This window comes from Hyla sarda, unplaced genomic scaffold (genome assembly GCF_029499605.1).
Source record: "Hyla sarda isolate aHylSar1 unplaced genomic scaffold, aHylSar1.hap1 scaffold_2850, whole genome shotgun sequence".
Taxonomy (NCBI): Eukaryota; Metazoa; Chordata; class Amphibia; order Anura; family Hylidae; genus Hyla; species Hyla sarda.
In genome coordinates, this window is record NW_026609557.1 from 1 (window position 1) to 21,398 (window position 21,398).

General features: G+C 45.9%; 9 non-coding genes across 9 annotated transcripts; all 9 read left to right on the forward strand.

Moving 5' to 3' along the window:
• The first annotated feature begins 1,463 nt into the window (after positions 1-1,463).
• Positions 1,464-1,654, forward strand: LOC130326615 (U2 spliceosomal RNA). The gene has a single exon (XR_008871192.1). It is a non-coding gene; the product is annotated as a U2 spliceosomal RNA (small nuclear RNA).
• A 2,093-nt stretch (positions 1,655-3,747) lies between these two features.
• LOC130326624 (U2 spliceosomal RNA) lies at positions 3,748-3,939 on the forward strand. Its single transcript, XR_008871201.1, has one exon. It is a non-coding gene; the product is annotated as a U2 spliceosomal RNA (small nuclear RNA).
• A 2,102-nt stretch (positions 3,940-6,041) lies between these two features.
• LOC130326625 (U2 spliceosomal RNA) lies at positions 6,042-6,232 on the forward strand. Its single transcript, XR_008871202.1, has one exon. It is a non-coding gene; the product is annotated as a U2 spliceosomal RNA (small nuclear RNA).
• A 2,090-nt stretch (positions 6,233-8,322) lies between these two features.
• On the forward strand, positions 8,323-8,513 carry LOC130326626 (U2 spliceosomal RNA). Its single transcript, XR_008871203.1, has one exon. It is a non-coding gene; the product is annotated as a U2 spliceosomal RNA (small nuclear RNA).
• A 2,101-nt stretch (positions 8,514-10,614) lies between these two features.
• LOC130326627 (U2 spliceosomal RNA) lies at positions 10,615-10,805 on the forward strand. Its single transcript, XR_008871204.1, has one exon. It is a non-coding gene; the product is annotated as a U2 spliceosomal RNA (small nuclear RNA).
• Positions 10,806-12,898: 2,093 nt separating this feature from the next.
• Positions 12,899-13,089, forward strand: LOC130326628 (U2 spliceosomal RNA). The gene has a single exon (XR_008871205.1). It is a non-coding gene; the product is annotated as a U2 spliceosomal RNA (small nuclear RNA).
• Positions 13,090-15,164: 2,075 nt separating this feature from the next.
• Positions 15,165-15,355, forward strand: LOC130326616 (U2 spliceosomal RNA). Its single transcript, XR_008871193.1, has one exon. It is a non-coding gene; the product is annotated as a U2 spliceosomal RNA (small nuclear RNA).
• Positions 15,356-17,449: 2,094 nt separating this feature from the next.
• Positions 17,450-17,640, forward strand: LOC130326617 (U2 spliceosomal RNA). Its single transcript, XR_008871195.1, has one exon. It is a non-coding gene; the product is annotated as a U2 spliceosomal RNA (small nuclear RNA).
• A 2,098-nt stretch (positions 17,641-19,738) lies between these two features.
• On the forward strand, positions 19,739-19,929 carry LOC130326623 (U2 spliceosomal RNA). The gene has a single exon (XR_008871200.1). It is a non-coding gene; the product is annotated as a U2 spliceosomal RNA (small nuclear RNA).
• Positions 19,930-21,398: the final 1,469 nt, after the last annotated feature.

Here is a 21,398-nt window from a genome sequence, read left to right on the forward strand (position 1 = left end):
TTAGGCTATGCTATTGTGCACCTACCTGATGCATCAGAAGGTGCGAGGCCCTTGCTAAATTCTGTGCACAGACTTTGAGATCTATGCTTTAGACTGTATCTAAACCTGCTCCAACATGGACTGACATTCTGGCCTACTTTCAGCCGATGCGACTTGTCTGTCGCTGAACAGTCGCTTTTTATGTATTCAGCACCTATGTATAATGTTGTAAAAATGCTCTAGAAGCTAAAGTCGCAGAAATGTCACACATATTTGGCCTGCAACTTTCTGTGCGACAAATTCAGACAGGAAAAAATCAGTATAAATCCTTAGAAAATTATCCCCCAGTGTCTCCATCTGCTGGCGGTATTGAATAAGCATTGCTGCACTGATGGGGTATGCATTAGACGAAAAAAAAGAAGAAAAAGAAGAATAATACGCCCAGAAAAGAGGCGAAAAGGAGAAAAACGTAAAAAAACGTGAAAAAAAAGTAAGAGGAAGAGAAGGGAAAAAAAGGTGGAAATGGGTTTAAAAGTGATTTCGGCGGAGAAATATATATATATATATATATATATATATATATATATATATATATATATATATATATATATGCGCACACACACACATAGATATAAACGTATTCTCCGTTGAGATATTGCAGCCACTGCTGTGTCCAGGCCCAGGAGCCTTAGCACTGTGCTGTGATGTCACTCAATACCACTGACATCACTAGGTGTAAACAACATCTCTCCTTTGCTGTGTATGTGACTATGGAGCTGTTTGGTGATGTCGTCTATTACGGCCTTCATAGAAGCAACAGGAGATTGTTGCATCCATCTTGAACCCTCAGAACTACAGTGCTATGATGTCACTCACTTCCACAGGCCTTGCAGAGTGTAAACAACAACAACCCAGCTTTGTTGTGTATGTAACCATAGGGATTTGTGATGTCACCTAGAACCTTCACAGCAGCGACAGCTTTATGAGGAGCATCAGCACTGCTCTGCCTGAGCAGAACCATCACCGCCATAGGTTGTCAAATAACCCGGATTTAACCCACACAGGTAAGTCCAATGGGGTGCAGGCATGTCCTCTATGCTTACAGCTTCCCGTGGGTGTTGGTTTGATACCGTTTGGGGACAGCCAAGGAGGCATCTGCAGGCAACAAAGGTAGGTGTGTGCTTGTGTGTGTGTTTCCTATGCAGATCCTAAGCCCAGTGTCACATGCAAGTAGGAGGAGTAAGAAGGGTTCCTGGCAAATCCGGGTTATGGATTGCATTTAAAAAGGCCCCGTGGGAGTGCAATGGGCCCCTGTCTTGCTGCTTAGCAATAATGGTATGGGTTTAGGTTCTGCTGTGTGTACTGGTGGTTGACTGCCCCCCAGCCCAGAGTGTGCATGGAAAATTGTCTGGCAGCCTCCCTGACAGCAAGCAGTGATAGTGCCCCATGAAGGGGACCTTGTTGGGCCCGCCCCTTTCACGGTTATCGCTTCTCGGCCTTTTGGCTAAGATCAAGTGTAGTATCTGTTCTTATCAGTTTAATATCTGATACGTCCCCTATCTGGGGACCATATATTAAATGGATTTTTGAGAACGGGGGCCGATTTCGAAGCTTGCTTCCGTCGCCCTATGCATTGACCCGATATGGCAGTATCTTCGGGTACAGTGCACCACCCCCTTACAGGGTTAAAAAGAAAGATTCCTACTTTCATTGCTACCTGCTTGCTGGCTAGCCAGCTAGCCAGCCCTGTGGGCCTTGCTGCTGCTGCAGCCAAAAAACAAAAGGTGGTGCTGCTGCTGCTTCTGCTGCTTCTGCTTCTGCTTGTGTCTGGCCCCTGTTGGAGCGTCAGGCACAGGACTTCTGCTGCTGCTGACTAAATGGCCTCCTTAATTGGATCATTTGAGTAGCCAGCACACCTGTGCAGGTAGGGCATGACATGATAGGCAGCTGCCTTGATAGCGGGGTGGGTGCTGAATGTTCCTAATTGACAAAATAAGATTAATGCTTATGAAGAAATATAAAATCTCATCCCTTCCCCAATATCGCGCCACACCCCTACCCCTTAATTCCCTGGTTGAACGTGATGGACATATGTCTTTTTTCGACCGTACTAACTATGTAACTATGTAACATAACATGGGGGGGGGGGGGGGGGGTCTCCTGGCTGTTCACACAGGTGTGTCATTGCTGTACATTGACCATGCATTGCTTCTGTGGTATTGCAAAGGCAAAGACAAATGCTTCCAGCCATCCATTGCACTAATGGATTGGTCATCAGCTGGCTGTCTATGTCCCGCATCAATATAGACCAAAGTACAGAGGGTTAGGCTATGCTATTGTGCACCTACCTGATGCATCAGAAGGTGCGAGGCCCTTGCTAAATTCTGTGCACAGACTTTGAGATCTATGCTTTAGACTGTATCTAAACCTGCTCCAACATGGACTGACATTCTGGCCTACTTTCAGCCGATGCGACTTGTCTGTCGCTGAACAGTCGCTTTTTATGTATTCAGCACCTATGTATAATGTTGTAAAAAATGCTCTAGAAGCTAAAGTCGCAGAAATGTCACACATATTTGGCCTGCAACTTTCTGTGCGACAAATTCAGACAGGAAAATCAGTATAAATCCTTAGAAAATTATCCCCCAGTGTCTCCATCTGCTGGCGGTATTGAATAAGCATTGCTGCACTGATGGGGTATGCATTAGACGAAAAAAAAGAAGAAAAAGAAGAATAATACGCCCAGAAAAGAGGCGAAAAGGAGAAAAACGTAAAAAAACGTGAAAAAAAAGTAAGAGGAAGAGAAGGGAAAAAAAGGTGGAAATGGGTTTAAAAGTGATTTCGGCGGAGAAATATATATATATATATATATATATATATATATATATATATATGCGCACACACACACATAGATATAAACGTATTCTCCGTTGAGATATTGCAGCCACTGCTGTGTCCAGGCCCAGGAGCCTTAGCACTGTGCTGTGATGTCACTCAATACCACTGACATCACTAGGTGTAAACAACATCTCTCCTTTGCTGTGTATGTGACTATGGAGCTGTTTGGTGATGTCGTCTATTACGGCCTTCATAGAAGCAACAGGAGATTGTTGCATCCATCTTGAACCCTCAGAACTACAGTGCTATGATGTCACTCACTTCCACAGGCCTTGCAGAGTGTAAACAACAACAACCCAGCTTTGTTGTGTATGTAACCATAGGGATTTGTGATGTCACCTAGAACCTTCACAGCAGCGACAGCTTTATGAGGAGCATCAGCACTGCTCTGCCTGAGCAGAACCATCACCGCCATAGGTTGTCAAATAACCCGGATTTAACCCACACAGGTAAGTCCAATGGGGTGCAGGCATGTCCTCTATGCTTACAGCTTCCCGTGGGTGTTGGTTTGATACCGTTTTGGGGACAGCCAAGGAGGCATCTGCAGGCAACAAAGGTAGGTGTGTGCTTGTGTGTGTGTTTCCTATGCAGATCCTAAGCCCAGTGTCACATGCAAGTAGGAGGAGTAAGAAGGGTTCCCTGGCAAATCCGGGTTATGGATTGCATTTAAAAAGGCCCCGTGGGAGTGCAATGGGCCCCTGTCTTGCTGCTTAGCAATAATGGTATGGGTTTAGGTTCTGCTGTGTGTACTGGTGGTTGACTGCCCCCCAGCCCAGAGTGTGCATGGAAAATTGTCTGGCAGCCTCCCTGACAGCAAGCAGTGATAGTGCCCATGAAGGGGACCTTGTTGGGCCCGCCCCTTTCACGGTTATCGCTTCTCGGCCTTTTGGCTAAGATCAAGTGTAGTATCTGTTCTTATCAGTTTAATATCTGATACGTCCCCTATCTGGGGGACCATATATTAAATGGATTTTTGAGAACGGGGGCCGATTTCGAAGCTTGCTTCCGTCGCCCTATGCATTGACCCGATATGGCAGTATCTTCGGGTACAGTGCACCACCCCCTTACAGGGTTAAAAAAGAAAGATTCTACTTTCATTGCTACCTGCTTGCTGGCTAGCCAGCTAGCCAGCCCTGTGGGCCTTGCTGCTGCTGCAGCCAAAAAACAAAAGGTGGTGCTGCTGCTGCTTCTGCTGCTTCTGCTTCTGCTTGTGTCTGGCCCCTGTTGGAGCGTCCAGGCACAGGACTTCTGCTGCTGCTGACTAAATGGCCTCCTTAATTGGATCATTTGAGTAGCCAGCACACCTGTGCAGGTAGGGCATGACATGATAGGCAGCTGCCTTGATAGCGGGGTGGGTGCTGAATGTTCCTAATTGACAAAATAAGATTAATGCTTATGAAGAAATATAAAATCTCATCCCTTCCCCAATATCGCGCCACACCCCTACCCCTTAATTCCCTGGTTGAACGTGATGGACATATGTCTTTTTTCGACCGTACTAACTATGTAACTATGTAACATAACATGGGGGGGGGGGGGGGGGGGGTCTCCTGGCTGTTCACACAGGTGTGTCATTGCTGTACATTGACCATGCATTGCTTCTGTGGTATTGCAAAGGCAAAGACAAATGCTTCCAGCCATCCATTGCACTAATGGATTGGTCATCAGCTGGCTGTCTATGTCCCGCATCAATATAGACCAAAGTACAGAGGGTTAGGCTATGCTATTGTGCACCTACCTGATGCATCAGAAGGTGCGAGGCCCTTGCTAAATTCTGTGCACAGACTTTGAGATCTATGCTTTAGACTGTATCTAAACCTGCTCCAACATGGACTGACATTCTGGCCTACTTTCAGCCGATGCGACTTGTCTGTCGCTGAACAGTCGCTTTTTATGTATTCAGCACCTATGTATAATGTTGTAAAAATGCTCTAGAAGCTAAAGTCGCAGAAATGTCACACATATTTGGCCTGCAACTTTCTGTGCGACAAATTCAGACAGGAAAATCAGTATAAATCCTTAGAAAATTATCCCCCAGTGTCTCCATCTGCTGGCGGTATTGAATAAGCATTGCTGCACTGATGGGGTATGCATTAGACGAAAAAAAAGAAGAAAAAGAAGAATAATACGCCCAGAAAAGAGGCGAAAAGGAGAAAAACGTAAAAAAACGTGAAAAAAAAGTAAGAGGAAGAGAAGGGAAAAAAAAGGTGGAAATGGGTTTAAAAGTGATTTCGGCGGAGAAATTAATATATATATATATATATATATATATATATATATATATATATATATGCGCACACACACACATAGATATAAACGTATTCTCCGTTGAGATATTGCAGCCGCTGCTGTGTCCAGGCCCAGGAGCCTTAGCACTGTGCTGTGATGTCACTCAATACCACTGACATCACTAGGTGTAAACAACATCTCTCCTTTGCTGTGTATGTGACTATGGAGCTGTTTGGTGATGTCGTCTATTACGGCCTTCATAGAAGCAACAGGAGATTGTTGCATCCATCTTGAACCCTCAGAACTACAGTGCTATGATGTCACTCACTTCCACAGGCCTTGCAGAGTGTAAACAACAACAACCCAGCTTTGTTGTGTATGTAACCATAGGGATTTGTGATGTCACCTAGAACCTTCACAGCAGCGACAGCTTTATGAGGAGCATCAGCACTGCTCTGCCTGAGCAGAACCATCACCGCCATAGGTTGTCAAATAACCCGGATTTAACCCACACAGGTAAGTCCAATGGGGTGCAGGCATGTCCTCTATGCTTACAGCTTCCCGTGGGTGTTGGTTTGATACCGTTTGGGGACAGCCAAGGAGGCATCTGCAGGCAACAAAGGTAGGTGTGTGCTTGTGTGTGTGTTTCCTATGCAGATCCTAAGCCCAGTGTCACATGCAAGTAGGAGGAGTAAGAAGGGTTCCTGGCAAATCCGGGTTATGGATTGCATTTAAAAAGGCCCCGTGGGAGTGCAATGGGCCCCTGTCTTGCTGCTTAGCAATAATGGTATGGGTTTAGGTTCTGCTGTGTGTACTGGTGGTTGACTGCCCCCCAGCCCAGAGTGTGCATGGAAAATTGTCTGGCAGCCTCCCTGACAGCAAGCAGTGATAGTGCCCATGAAGGGGACCTTGTTGGGCCCGCCCCTTTCACGGTTATCGCTTCTCGGCCTTTTGGCTAAGATCAAGTGTAGTATCTGTTCTTATCAGTTTAATATCTGATACGTCCCCTATCTGGGGACCATATATTAAATGGATTTTTGAGAACGGGGGCCGATTTCGAAGCTTGCTTCCGTCGCCCTATGCATTGACCCGATATGGCAGTATCTTCGGGTACAGTGCACCACCCCCTTACAGGGTTAAAAAGAAAGATTCCTACTTTCATTGCTACCTGCTTGCTGGCTAGCCAGCTAGCCAGCCCTGTGGGCCTTGCTGCTGCTGCAGCCAAAAAACAAAAGGTGGTGCTGCTGCTGCTTCTGCTGCTTCTGCTTCTGCTTGTGTCTGGCCCCTGTTGGAGCGTCCAGGCACAGGACTTCTGCTGCTGCTGACTAAATGGCCTCCTTAATTGGATCATTTGAGTAGCCAGCACACCTGTGCAGGTAGGGCATGACATGATAGGCAGCTGCCTTGATAGCGGGTGGGTGCTGAATGTTCCTAATTGACAAAATAAGATTAATGCTTATGAAGAAATATAAAATCTCATCCCTTCCCCAATATCGCGCCACACCCCTACCCCTTAATTCCCTGGTTGAACGTGATGGACATATGTCTTTTTTCGACCGTACTAACTATGTAACTATGTAACATAACATGGGGGGGGGGGGGGGTCTCCTGGCTGTTCACACAGGTGTGTCATTGCTGTACATTGACCATGCATTGCTTCTGTGGTATTGCAAAGGCAAAGACAAATGCTTCCAGCCATCCATTGCACTAATGGATTGGTCATCAGCTGGCTGTCTATGTCCCGCATCAATATAGACCAAAGTACAGAGGGTTAGGCTATGCTATTGTGCACCTACCTGATGCATCAGAAGGTGCGAGGCCCTTGCTAAATTCTGTGCACAGACTTTGAGATCTATGCTTTAGACTGTATCTAAACCTGCTCCAACATGGACTGACATTCTGGCCTACTTTCAGCCGATGCGACTTGTCTGTCGCTGAACAGTCGCTTTTTATGTATTCAGCACCTATGTATAATGTTGTAAAAATGCTCTAGAAGCTAAAGTCGCAGAAATGTCACACATATTTGGCCTGCAACTTTCTGTGCGACAAATTCAGACAGGAAAAATCAGTATAAATCCTTAGAAAATTATCCCCCAGTGTCTCCATCTGCTGGCGGTATTGAATAAGCATTGCTGCACTGATGGGGTATGCATTAGACGAAAAAAAAGAAGAAAAAGAAGAATAATACGCCCAGAAAAGAGGCGAAAAGGAGAAAAACGTAAAAAAACGTGAAAAAAAAGTAAGAGGAAGAGAAGGGAAAAAAAGGTGGAAATGGGTTTAAAAGTGATTTCGGCGGAGAAATATATATATATATATATATATATATATATATATATATATATATGCGCACACACACACATAGATATAAACGTATTCTCCGTTGAGATATTGCAGCCGCTGCTGTGTCCAGGCCCAGGAGCCTTAGCACTGTGCTGTGATGTCACTCAATACCACTGACATCACTAGGTGTAAACAACATCTCTCCTTTGCTGTGTATGTGACTATGGAGCTGTTTGGTGATGTCGTCTATTACGGCCTTCATAGAAGCAACAGGAGATTGTTGCATCCATCTTGAACCCTCAGAACTACAGTGCTATGATGTCACTCACTTCCACAGGCCTTGCAGAGTGTAAACAACAACAACCCAGCTTTGTTGTGTATGTAACCAAAGGGATTTGTGATGTCACCTAGAACCTTCACAGCAGCGACAGCTTTATGAGGAGCATCAGCACTGCTCTGCCTGAGCAGAACCATCACCGCCATAGGTTGTCAAATAACCCGGATTTAACCCACACAGGTAAGTCCAATGGGGTGCAGGCATGTCCTCTATGCTTACAGCTTCCCGTGGGTGTTGGTTTGATACCGTTTGGGGACAGCCAAGGAGGCATCTGCAGGCAACAAAGGTAGGTGTGTGCTTGTGTGTGTGTTTCCTATGCAGATCCTAAGCCCAGTGTCACATGCAAGTAGGAGGAGTAAGAAGGGTTCCTGGCAAATCCGGGTTATGGATTGCATTTAAAAAGGCCCCGTGGGAGTGCAATGGGCCCCTGTCTTGCTGCTTAGCAATAATGGTATGGGTTTAGGTTCTGCTGTGTGTACTGGTGGTTGACTGCCCCCCAGCCCAGAGTGTGCATGGAAAATTGTCTGGCAGCCTCCCTGACAGCAAGCAGTGATAGTGCCCATGAAGGGGACCTTGTTGGGCCCGCCCCTTTCACGGTTATCGCTTCTCGGCCTTTTGGCTAAGATCAAGTGTAGTATCTGTTCTTATCAGTTTAATATCTGATACGTCCCCTATCTGGGGACCATATATTAAATGGATTTTTGAGAACGGGGGCCGATTTCGAAGCTTGCTTCCGTCGCCCTATGCATTGACCCGATATGGCAGTATCTTCGGGTACAGTGCACCACCCCCTTACAGGGTTAAAAAGAAAGATTCCTACTTTCATTGCTACCTGCTTGCTGGCTAGCCAGCTAGCCAGCCCTGTGGGCCTTGCTGCTGCTGCAGCCAAAAAACAAAAGGTGGTGCTGCTGCTGCTTCTGCTGCTTCTGCTGCTTCTGCTTCTGCTTGTGTCTGGCCCCTGTTGGAGCGTCCAGGCACAGGACTTCTGCTGCTGCTGACTAAATGACCTCCTTAATTGGATCATTTGAGTAGCCAGCACACCTGTGCAGGTAGGGCATGACATGATAGGCAGCTGCCTTGATAGCGGGTGGGTGCTGAATGTTCCTAATTGACAAAATAAGATTAATGCTTATGAAGAAATATAAAATCTCATCCCTTCCCCAATATCGCGCCACACCCCTACCCCTTAATTCCCTGGTTGAACGTGATGGACATATGTCTTTTTTCGACCGTACTAACTATGTAACTATGTAACATAACATGGGGGGGTCTCCTGGCTGTTCACACAGGTGTGTCATTGCTGTACATTGACCATGCATTGCTTCTGTGGTATTGCAAAGGCAAAGACAAATGCTTCCAGCCATCCATTGCACTAATGGATTGGTCATCAGCTGGCTGTCTATGTCCCGCATCAATATAGACCAAAGTACAGAGGGTTAGGCTATGCTATTGTGCACCTACCTGATGCATCAGAAGGTGCGAGGCCCTTGCTAAATTCTGTGCACAGACTTTGAGATCTATGCTTTAGACTGTATCTAAACCTGCTCCAACATGGACTGACATTCTGGCCTACTTTCAGCCGATGCGACTTGTCTGTCGCTGAACAGTCGCTTTTTATGTATTCAGCACCTATGTATAATGTTGTAAAAATGCTCTAGAAGCTAAAGTCGCAGAAATGTCACACATATTTGGCCTGCAACTTTCTGTGCGACAAATTCAGACAGGAAAAATCAGTATAAATCCTTAGAAAATTATCCCCCAGTGTCTCCATCTGCTGGCGGTATTGAATAAGCATTGCTGCACTGATGGGGTATGCATTAGACGGAAAAAAAGAAGAAAAAGAAGAATAATACGCCCAGAAAAGAGGCGAAAAGGAGAAAAACGTAAAAAAACGTGAAAAAAAAGTAAGAGGAAGAGAAGGGAAAAAAAGGTGGAAATGGGTTTAAAAGTGATTTCGGCGGAGAAATATATATATATATATATATATATATATATATATATATATATATATATATATATGCGCACACACACACATAGATATAAACGTATTCTCCGTTGAGATATTGCAGCCGCTGCTGTGTCCAGGCCCAGGAGCCTTAGCACTGTGCTGTGATGTCACTCAATACCACTGACATCACTAGGTGTAAACAACATCTCTCCTTTGCTGTGTATGTGACTATGGAGCTGTTTGGTGATGTCGTCTATTACGGCCTTCATAGAAGCAACAGGAGATTGTTGCATCCATCTTGAACCCTCAGAACTACAGTGCTATGATGTCACTCACTTCCACAGGCCTTGCAGAGTGTAAACAACAACAACCCAGCTTTGTTGTGTATGTAACCATAGGGATTTGTGATGTCACCTAGAACCTTCACAGCAGCGACAGCTTTATGAGGAGCATCAGCACTGCTCTGCCTGAGCAGAACCATCACCGCCATAGGTTGTCAAATAACCCGGATTTAACCCACACAGGTAAGTCCAATGGGGTGCAGGCATGTCCTCTATGCTTACAGCTTCCCGTGGGTGTTGGTTTGATACCGTTTGGGGACAGCCAAGGAGGCATCTGCAGGCAACAAAGGTAGGTGTGTGCTTGTGTGTGTGTTTCCTATGCAGATCCTAAGCCCAGTGTCACATGCAAGTAGGAGGAGTAAGAAGGGTTCCTGGCAAATCCGGGTTATGGATTGCATTTAAAAAGGCCCCGTGGGAGTGCAATGGGCCCCTGTCTTGCTGCTTAGCAATAATGGTATGGGTTTAGGTTCTGCTGTGTGTACTGGTGGTTGACTGCCCCCCAGCCCAGAGTGTGCATGGAAAATTGTCTGGCAGCCTCCCTGACAGCAAGCAGTGATAGTGCCCATGAAGGGGACCTTGTTGGGCCCACCCCTTTCACGGTTATCGCTTCTCGGCCTTTTGGCTAAGATCAAGTGTAGTATCTGTTCTTATCAGTTTAATATCTGATACGTCCCCTATCTGGGGACCATATATTAAATGGATTTTTGAGAACGGGGGCCGATTTCGAAGCTTGCTTCCGTCGCCCTATGCATTGACCCGATATGGCAGTATCTTCGGGTACAGTGCACCACCCCCTTACAGGGTTAAAAAGAAAGATTCCTACTTTCATTGCTACCTGCTTGCTGGCTAGCCAGCTAGCCAGCCCTGTGGGCCTTGCTGCTGCTGCAGCCAAAAAACAAAAGGTGGTGCTGCTGCTGCTTCTGCTGCTTCTGCTTCTGCTTGTGTCTGGCCCCTGTTGGAGCGTCCAGGCACAGGACTTCTGCTGCTGCTGACTAAATGGCCTCCTTAATTGGATCATTTGAGTAGCCAGCACACCTGTGCAGGTAGGGCATGACATGATAGGCAGCTGCCTTGATAGCGGGTGGGTGCTGAATGTTCCTAATTGACAAAATAAGATTAATGCTTATGAAGAAATATAAAATCTCATCCCTTCCCCAATATCGCGCCACACCCCTACCCCTTAATTCCCTGGTTGAACGTGATGGACATATGTCTTTTTTCGACCGTACTAACTATGTAACTATGTAACATAACATGGGGGGGGGGGGGGGGGGGGTCTCCTGGCTGTTCACACAGGTGTGTCATTGCTGTACATTGACCATGCATTGCTTCTGTGGTATTGCAAAGGCAAAGACAAATGCTTCCAGCCATCCATTGCACTAATGGATTGGTCATCAGCTGGCTGTCTATGTCCCGCATCAATATAGACCAAAGTACAGAGGGTTAGGCTATGCTATTGTGCACCTACCTGATGCATCAGAAGGTGTGAGGCCCTTGCTAAATTCTGTGCACAGACTTTGAGATCTATGCTTTAGACTGTATCTAAACCTGCTCCAACATGGACTGACATTCTGGCCTACTTTCAGCCGATGCGACTTGTCTGTCGCTGAACAGTCGCTTTTTATGTATTCAGCACCTATGTATAATGTTGTAAAAATGCTCTAGAAGCTAAAGTCGCAGAAATGTCACACATATTTGGCCTGCAACTTTCTGTGCGACAAATTCAGACAGGAAAAATCAGTATAAATCCTTAGAAAATTATCCCCCAGTGTCTCCATCTGCTGGCGGTATTGAATAAGCATTGCTGCACTGATGGGGTATGCATTAGACGGAAAAAAAGAAGAAAAAGAAGAATAATACGCCCAGAAAAGAGGCGAAAAGGAGAAAAACGTAAAAAAACGTGAAAAAAAAGTAAGAGGAAGAGAAGGGAAAAAAAGGTGGAAATGGGTTTAAAAGTGATTTCGGCGGAGAAATATATATATATATATATATATATATATATATATATATATATGCGCACACACACACATAGATATAAACGTATTCTCCGTTGAGATATTGCAGCCGCTGCTGTGTCCAGGCCCAGGAGCCTTAGCACTGTGCTGTGATGTCACTCAATACCACTGACATCACTAGGTGTAAACAACATCTCTCCTTTGCTGTGTATGTGACTATGGAGCTGTTTGGTGATGTCGTCTATTACGGCCTTCATAGAAGCAACAGGAGATTGTTGCATCCATCTTGAACCCTCAGAACTACAGTGCTATGATGTCACTCACTTCCACAGGCCTTGCAGAGTGTAAACAACAACAACCCAGCTTTGTTGTGTATGTAACCATAGGGATTTGTGATGTCACCTAGAACCTTCACAGCAGCGACAGCTTTATGAGGAGCATCAGCACTGCTCTGCCTGAGCAGAACCATCACCGCCATAGGTTGTCAAATAACCCGGATTTAACCCACACAGGTAAGTCCAATGGGGTGCAGGCATGTCCTCTATGCTTACAGCTTCCCGTGGGTGTTGGTTTGATACCGTTTGGGGACAGCCAAGGAGGCATCTGCAGGCAACAAAGGTAGGTGTGTGCTTGTGTGTGTGTTTCCTATGCAGATCCTAAGCCCAGTGTCACATGCAAGTAGGAGGAGTAAGAAGGGTTCCTGGCAAATCCGGGTTATGGATTGCATTTAAAAAGGCCCCGTGGGAGTGCAATGGGCCCCTGTCTTGCTGCTTAGCAATAATGGTATGGGTTTAGGTTCTGCTGTGTGTACTGGTGGTTGACTGCCCCCCAGCCCAGAGTGTGCATGGAAAATTGTCTGGCAGCCTCCCTGACAGCAAGCAGTGATAGTGCCCATGAAGGGGACCTTGTTGGGCCCGCCCCTTTCACGGTTATCGCTTCTCGGCCTTTTGGCTAAGATCAAGTGTAGTATCTGTTCTTATCAGTTTAATATCTGATACGTCCCCTATCTGGGGACCATATATTAAATGGATTTTTGAGAACGGGGGCCGATTTCGAAGCTTGCTTCCGTCGCCCTATGCATTGACCCGATATGGCAGTATCTTCGGGTACAGTGCACCACCCCCTTACAGGGTTAAAAAGAAAGATTCCTACTTTCATTGCTACCTGCTTGCTGGCTAGCCAGCTAGCCAGCCCTGTGGGCCTTGCTGCTGCTGCAGCCAAAAAACAAAAGGTGGTGCTGCTGCTGCTTCTGCTGCTTCTGCTTCTGCTTGTGTCTGGCCCCTGTTGGAGCGTCCAGGCACAGGACTTCTGCTGCTGCTGACTAAATGGCCTCCTTAATTGGATCATTTGAGTAGCCAGCACACCTGTGCAGGTAGGGCATGACATGATAGGCAGCTGCCTTGATAGCGGGTGGGTGCTGAATGTTCCTAATTGACAAAATAAGATTAATGCTTATGAAGAAATATAAAATCTCATCCCTTCCCCAATATCGCGCCACACCCCTACCCCTTAATTCCCTGGTTGAACGTGATGGACATATGTCTTTTTTCGACCGTACTAACTATGTAACTATGTAACATAACATGGGGGGGGGGGGGGGGGGTCTCCTGGCTGTTCACACAGGTGTGTCATTGCTGTACATTGACCATGCATTGCTTCTGTGGTATTGCAAAGGCAAAGACAAATGCTTCCAGCCATCCATTGCACTAATGGATTGGTCATCAGCTGGCTGTCTATGTCCCGCATCAATATAGACCAAAGTACAGAGGGTTAGGCTATGCTATTGTGCACCTACCTGATGCATCAGAAGGTGCGAGGCCCTTGCTAAATTCTGTGCACAGACTTTGAGATCTATGCTTTAGACTGTATCTAAACCTGCTCCAACATGGACTGACATTCTGGCCTACTTTCAGCCGATGCGACTTGTCTGTCGCTGAACAGTCGCTTTTTATGTATTCAGCACCTATGTATAATGTTGTAAAAATGCTCTAGAAGCTAAAGTCGCAGAAATGTCACACATATTTGGCCTGCAACTTTCTGTGCGACAAATTCAGACAGGAAAAATCAGTATAAATCCTTAGAAAATTATCCCCCAGTGTCTCCATCTGCTGGCGGTATTGAATAAGCATTGCTGCACTGATGGGGTATGCATTAGACGAAAAAAAAGAAGAAAAAGAAGAATAATACGCCCAGAAAAGAGGCGAAAAGGAGAAAAACGTAAAAAAACGTGAAAAAAAAGTAAGAGGAAGAGAAGGGAAAAAAAGGTGGAAATGGGTTTAAAAGTGATTTCGGCGGAGAAATATATATATATATATATATATATATGCGCACACACACACATAGATATAAACGTATTCTCCGTTGAGATATTGCAGCCGCTGCTGTGTCCAGGCCCAGGAGCCTTAGCACTGTGCTGTGATGTCACTCAATACCACTGACATCACTAGGTGTAAACAACATCTCTCCTTTGCTGTGTATGTGACTATGGAGCTGTTTGGTGATGTCGTCTATTACGGCCTTCATAGAAGCAACAGGAGATTGTTGCATCCATCTTGAACCCTCAGAACTACAGTGCTATGATGTCACTCACTTCCACAGGCCTTGCAGAGTGTAAACAACAACAACCCAGCTTTGTTGTGTATGTAACCAAAGGGATTTGTGATGTCACCTAGAACCTTCACAGCAGCGACAGCTTTATGAGGAGCATCAGCACTGCTCTGCCTGAGCAGAACCATCACCGCCATAGGTTGTCAAATAACCCGGATTTAACCCACACAGGTAAGTCCAATGGGGTGCAGGCATGTCCTCTATGCTTACAGCTTCCCGTGGGTGTTGGTTTGATACCGTTTGTAGACAGCCAAGGAGGCATCTGCAGGCAACAAAGGTAGGTGTGTGCTTGTGTGTGTGTTTCCTATGCAGATCCTAAGCCCAGTGTCACATGCAAGTAGGAGGAGTAAGAAGGGTTCCTGGCAAATCCGGGTTATGGATTGCATTTAAAAAGGCCCCGTGGGAGTGCAATGGGCCCCTGTCTTGCTGCTTAGCAATAATGGTATGGGTTTAGGTTCTGCTGTGTGTACTGGTGGTTGACTGCCCCCCAGCCCAGAGTGTGCATGGAAAATTGTCTGGCAGCCTCCCTGACAGCAAGCAGTGATAGTGCCCATGAAGGGGACCTTGTTGGGCCCGCCCCTTTCACGGTTATCGCTTCTCGGCCTTTTGGCTAAGATCAAGTGTAGTATCTGTTCTTATCAGTTTAATATCTGATACGTCCCCTATCTGGGGACCATATATTAAATGGATTTTTGAGAACGGGGGCCGATTTCGAAGCTTGCTTCCGTCGCCCTATGCATTGACCCGATATGGCAGTATCTTCGGGTACAGTGCACCACCCCCTTACAGGGTTAAAAAGAAAGATTCCTACTTTCATTGCTACCTGCTTGCTGGCTAGCCAGCTAGCCAGCCCTGTGGGCCTTGCTGCTGCTGCAGCCAAAAAACAAAAGGTGGTGCTGCTGCTGCTTCTGCTGCTTCTGCTTCTGCTTGTGTCTGGCCCCTGTTGGAGCGTCCAGGCACAGGACTTCTGCTGCTGCTGACTAAATGGCCTCCTTAATTGGATCATTTGAGTAGCCAGCACACCTGTGCAGGTAGGGCATGACATGATAGGCAGCTGCCTTGATAGCGGGTGGGTGCTGAATGTTCCTAATTGACAAAATAAGATTAATGCTTATGAAGAAATATAAAATCTCATCCCTTCCCCAATATCGCGCCACACCCCTACCCCTTAATTCCCTGGTTGAACGTGATGGACATATGTCTTTTTTCGACCGTACTAACTATGTAACTATGTAACATAACATGGGGGGGGGGGGGTCTCCTGGCTGTTCACACAGGTGTGTCATTGCTGTACATTGACCATGCATTGCTTCTGTGGTATTGCAAAGGCAAAGACAAATGCTTCCAGCCATCCATTGCACTAATGGATTGGTCATCAGCTGGCTGTCTATGTCCCGCATCAATATAGACCAAAGTACAGAGGGTTAGGCTATGCTATTGTGCACCTACCTGATGCATCAGAAGGTGCGAGGCCCTTGCTAAATTCTGTGCACAGACTTTGAGATCTATGCTTTAGACTGTATCTAAACCTGCTCCAACATGGACTGACATTCTGGCCTACTTTCAGCCGATGCGACTTGTCTGTCGCTGAACAGTCGCTTTTTATGTATTCAGCACCTATGTATAATGTTGTAAAAATGCTCTAGAAGCTAAAGTCGCAGAAATGTCACACATATTTGGCCTGCAACTTTCTGTGCGACAAATTCAGACAGGAAAAATCAGTATAAATCCTTAGAAAATTATCCCCCAGTGTCTCCATCTGCTGGCGGTATTGAATAAGCATTGCTGCACTGATGGGGTATGCATTAGACGAAAAAAAAGAAGAAAAAGAAGAATAATACGCCCAGAAAAGAGGCGAAAAGGAGAAAAACGTAAAAAAACGTGAAAAAAAAGTAAGAGGAAGAGAAGGGAAAAAAAGGTGGAAATGGGTTTAAAAGTGATTTCGGCGGAGAAATATATATATATATATATATATATATATATATATATATATATATATATATGCGCACACACACACATAGATATAAACGTATTCTCCGTTGAGATATTGCAGCCGCTGCTGTGTCCAGGCCCAGGAGCCTTAGCACTGTGCTGTGATGTCACTCAATACCACTGACATCACTAGGTGTAAACAACATCTCTCCTTTGCTGTGTATGTGACTATGGAGCTGTTTGGTGATGTCGTCTATTACGGCCTTCATAGAAGCAACAGGAGATTGTTGCATCCATCTTGAACCCTCAGAACTACAGTGCTATGATGTCACTCACTTCCACAGGCCTTGCAGAGTGTAAACAACAACAACCCAGCTTTGTTGTGTATGTAACCATAGGGATTTGTGATGTCACCTAGAACCTTCACAGCAGCGACAGCTTTATGAGGAGCATCAGCACTGCTCTGCCTGAGCAGAACCATCACCGCCATAGGTTGTCAAATAACCCGGATTTAACCCACACAGGTAAGTCCAATGGGGTGCAGGCATGTCCTCTATGCTTACAGCTTCCCGTGGGTGTTGGTTTGATACCGTTTGGGGACAGCCAAGGAGGCATCTGCAGGCAACAAAGGTAGGTGTGTGCTTGTGTGTGTGTTTCCTATGCAGATCCTAAGCCCAGTGTCACATGCAAGTAGGAGGAGTAAGAAGGGTTCCTGGCAAATCCGGGTTATGGATTGCATTTAAAAAGGCCCCGTGGGAGTGCAATGGGCCCCTGTCTTGCTGCTTAGCAATAATGGTATGGGTTTAGGTTCTGCTGTGTGTACTGGTGGTTGACTGCCCCCCAGCCCAGAGTGTGCATGGAAAATTGTCTGGCAGCCTCCCTGACAGCAAGCAGTGATAGTGCCCATGAAGGGGACCTTGTTGGGCCCGCCCCTTTCACGGTTATCGCTTCTCGGCCTTTTGGCTAAGATCAAGTGTAGTATCTGTTCTTATCAGTTTAATATCTGATACGTCCCCTATCTGGGGACCATATATTAAATGGATTTTTGAGAACGGGGGCCGATTTCGAAGCTTGCTTCCGTCGCCCTATGCATTGACCCGATATGGCAGTATCTTCGGGTACAGTGCACCACCCCCTTACAGGGTTAAAAAGAAAGATTCCTACTTTCATTGCTACCTGCTTGCTGGCTAGCCAGCTAGCCAGCCCTGTGGGCCTTGCTGCTGCTGCAGCCAAAAAACAAAAGGTGGTGCTGCTGCTGCTTCTGCTGCTTCTGCTTCTGCTTGTGTCTGGCCCCTGTTGGAGCGTCCAGGCACAGGACTTCTGCTGCTGCTGACTAAATGGCCTCCTTAATTGGATCATTTGAGTAGCCAGCACACCTGTGCAGGTAGGGCATGACATGATAGGCAGCTGCCTTGATAGCGGGTGGGTGCTGAATGTTCCTAATTGACAAAATAAGATTAATGCTTATGAAGAAATATAAAATCTCATCCCTTCCCCAATATCGCGCCACACCCCTACCCCTTAATTCCCTGGTTGAACGTGATGGACATATGTCTTTTTTCGACCGTACTAACTATGTAACTATGTAACATAACATGGGGGGGGGGGGGGGTCTCCTGGCTGTTCACACAGGTGTGTCATTGCTGTACATTGACCATGCATTGCTTCTGTGGTATTGCAAAGGCAAAGACAAATGCTTCCAGCCATCCATTGCACTAATGGATTGGTCATCAGCTGGCTGTCTATGTCCCGCATCAATATAGACCAAAGTACAGAGGGTTAGGCTATGCTATTGTGCACCTACCTGATGCATCAGAAGGTGCGAGGCCCTTGCTAAATTCTGTGCACAGACTTTGAGATCTATGCTTTAGACTGTATCTAAACCTGCTCCAACATGGACTGACATTCTGGCCTACTTTCAGCCGATGCGACTTGTCTGTCGCTGAACAGTCGCTTTTTATGTATTCAGCACCTATGTATAATGTTGTAAAAATGCTCTAGAAGCTAAAGTCGCAGAAATGTCACACATATTTGGCCTGCAACTTTCTGTGCGACAAATTCAGACAGGAAAAATCAGTATAAATCCTTAGAAAATTATCCCCCAGTGTCTCCATCTGCTGGCGGTATTGAATAAGCATTGCTGCACTGATGGGGTATGCATTAGACGAAAAAAAAGAAGAAAAAGAAGAATAATACGCCCAGAAAAGAGGCGAAAAGGAGAAAAACGTAAAAAAACGTGAAAAAAAAGTAAGAGGAAGAGAAGGGAAAAAAAGGTGGAAATGGGTTTAAAAGTGATTTCGGCGGAGAAATATATATATATATATATATATATATATATATATATATATATATATATATATGCGCACACACACACATAGATATAAACGTATTCTCTGTTGAGATATTGCAGCCGCTGCTGTGTCCAGGCCCAGGAGCCTTAGCACTGTGCTGTGATGTCACTCAATACCACTGACATCACTAGGTGTAAACAACATCTCTCCTTTGCTGTGTATGTGACTATGGAGCTGTTTGGTGATGTCGTCTATTACGGCCTTCATAGAAGCAACAGGAGATTGTTGCATCCATCTTGAACCCTCAGAACTACAGTGCTATGATGTCACTCACTTCCACAGGCCTTGCAGAGTGTAAACAACAACAACCCAGCTTTGTTGTGTATGTAACCATAGGGATTTGTGATGTCACCTAGAACCTTCACAGCAGCGACAGCTTTATGAGGAGCATCAGCACTGCTCTGCCTGAGCAGAACCATCACCGCCATAGGTTGTCAAATAACCCGGATTTAACCCACACAGGTAAGTCCAATGGGGTGCAGGCATGTCCTCTATGCTTACAGCTTCCCGTGGGTGTTGGTTTGATACCGTTTGGGGACAGCCAAGGAGGCATCTGCAGGCAACAAAGGTAGGTGTGTGCTTGTGTGTGTGTTTCCTATGCAGATCCTAAGCCCAGTGTCACATGCAAGTAGGAGGAGTAAGAAGGGTTCCTGGCAAATCCGGGTTATGGATTGCATTTAAAAAGGCCCCGTGGGAGTGCAATGGGCCCCTGTCTTGCTGCTTAGCAATAATGGTATGGGTTTAGGTTCTGCTGTGTGTACTGGTGGTTGACTGCCCCCCAGCCCAGAGTGTGCATGGAAAATTGTCTGGCAGCCTCCCTGACAGCAAGCAGTGATAGTGCCCATGAAGGGGACCTTGTTGGGCCCGCCCCTTTCACGGTTATCGCTTCTCGGCCTTTTGGCTATGATCAAGTGTAGTATCTGTTCTTATCAGTTTAATATCTGATACGTCCCCTATCTGGGGACCATATATTAAATGGATTTTTGAGAACGGGGGCCGATTTCGAAGCTTGCTTCCGTCGCCCTATGCATTGACCCGATATGGCAGTATCTTCGGGTACAGTGCACCACCCCCTTACAGGGTTAAAAAGAAAGATTCCTACTTTCATTGCTACCTGCTTGCTGGCTAGCCAGCTAGCCAGCCCTGTGGGCCTTGCTGCTGCTGCAGCCAAAAAACAAAAGGTGGTGCTGCTGCTGCTTCTGCTGCTTCTGCTTCTGCTTGTGTCTGGCCCCTGTTGGAGCGTCCAGGCACAGGACTTCTGCTGCTGCTGACTAAATGGCCTCCTTAATTGGATCATTTGAGTAGCCAGCACACCTGTGCAGGTAGGGCATGACATGATAGGCAGCTGCCTTGATAGCGGGTGGGTGCTGAATGTTCCTAATTGACAAAATAAGATTAATGCTTATGAAGAAATATAAAATCTCATCCCTTCCCCAATATCGCGCCACACCCCTACCCCTTAATTCCCTGGTTGAACGTGATGGACATATGTCTTTTTTCGACCGTACTAACTATGTAACTATGTAACATAACATGGGGGGGGGGGGGGGGTCTCCTGGCTGTTCACACAGGTGTGTCATTGCTGTACATTGACCATGCATTGCTTCTGTGGTATTGCAAAGGCAAAGACAAATGCTTCCAGCCATCCATTGCACTAATGGATTGGTCATCAGCTGGCTGTCTATGTCCCGCATCAATATAGACCAAAGTACAGAGGGTTAGGCTATGCTATTGTGCACCTACCTGATGCATCAGAAGGTGCGAGGCCCTTGCTAAATTCTGTGCACAGACTTTGAGATCTATGCTTTAGACTGTATCTAAACCTGCTCCAACATGGACTGACATTCTGGCCTACTTTCAGCCGATGCGACTTGTCTGTCGCTGAACAGTCGCTTTTTATGTATTCAGCACCTATGTATAATGTTGTAAAAATGCTCTAGAAGCTAAAGTCGCAGAAATGTCACACATATTTGGCCTGCAACTTTCTGTGCGACAAATTCAGACAGGAAAAATCAGTATAAATCCTTAGAAAATTATCCCCCAGTGTCTCCATCTGCTGGCGGTATTGAATAAGCATTGCTGCACTGATGGGGTATGCATTAGACGAAAAAAAAGAAGAAAAAGAAGAATAATACGCCCAGAAAAGAGGCGAAAAGGAGAAAAACGTAAAAAAACGTGAAAAAAAAGTAAGAGGAAGAGAAGGGAAAAAAAGGTGGAAATGGGTTTAAAAGTGATTTCGGCGGAGAAATATATATATATATATATATATATATATATATATATATATATATATATGCGCACACACACACATAGATATAAACGTATTCTCCGTTGAGATATTGCAGCCGCTGCTGTGTCCAGGCCCAGGAGCCTTAGCACTGTGCTGTGATGTCACTCAATACCACTGACATCACTAGGTGTAAACAACATCTCTCCTTTGCTGTGTATGTGACTATGGAGCTGTTTGGTGATGTCGTCTATTACGGCCTTCATAGAAGCAACAGGAGATTGTTGCATCCATCTTGAACCCTCAGAACTACA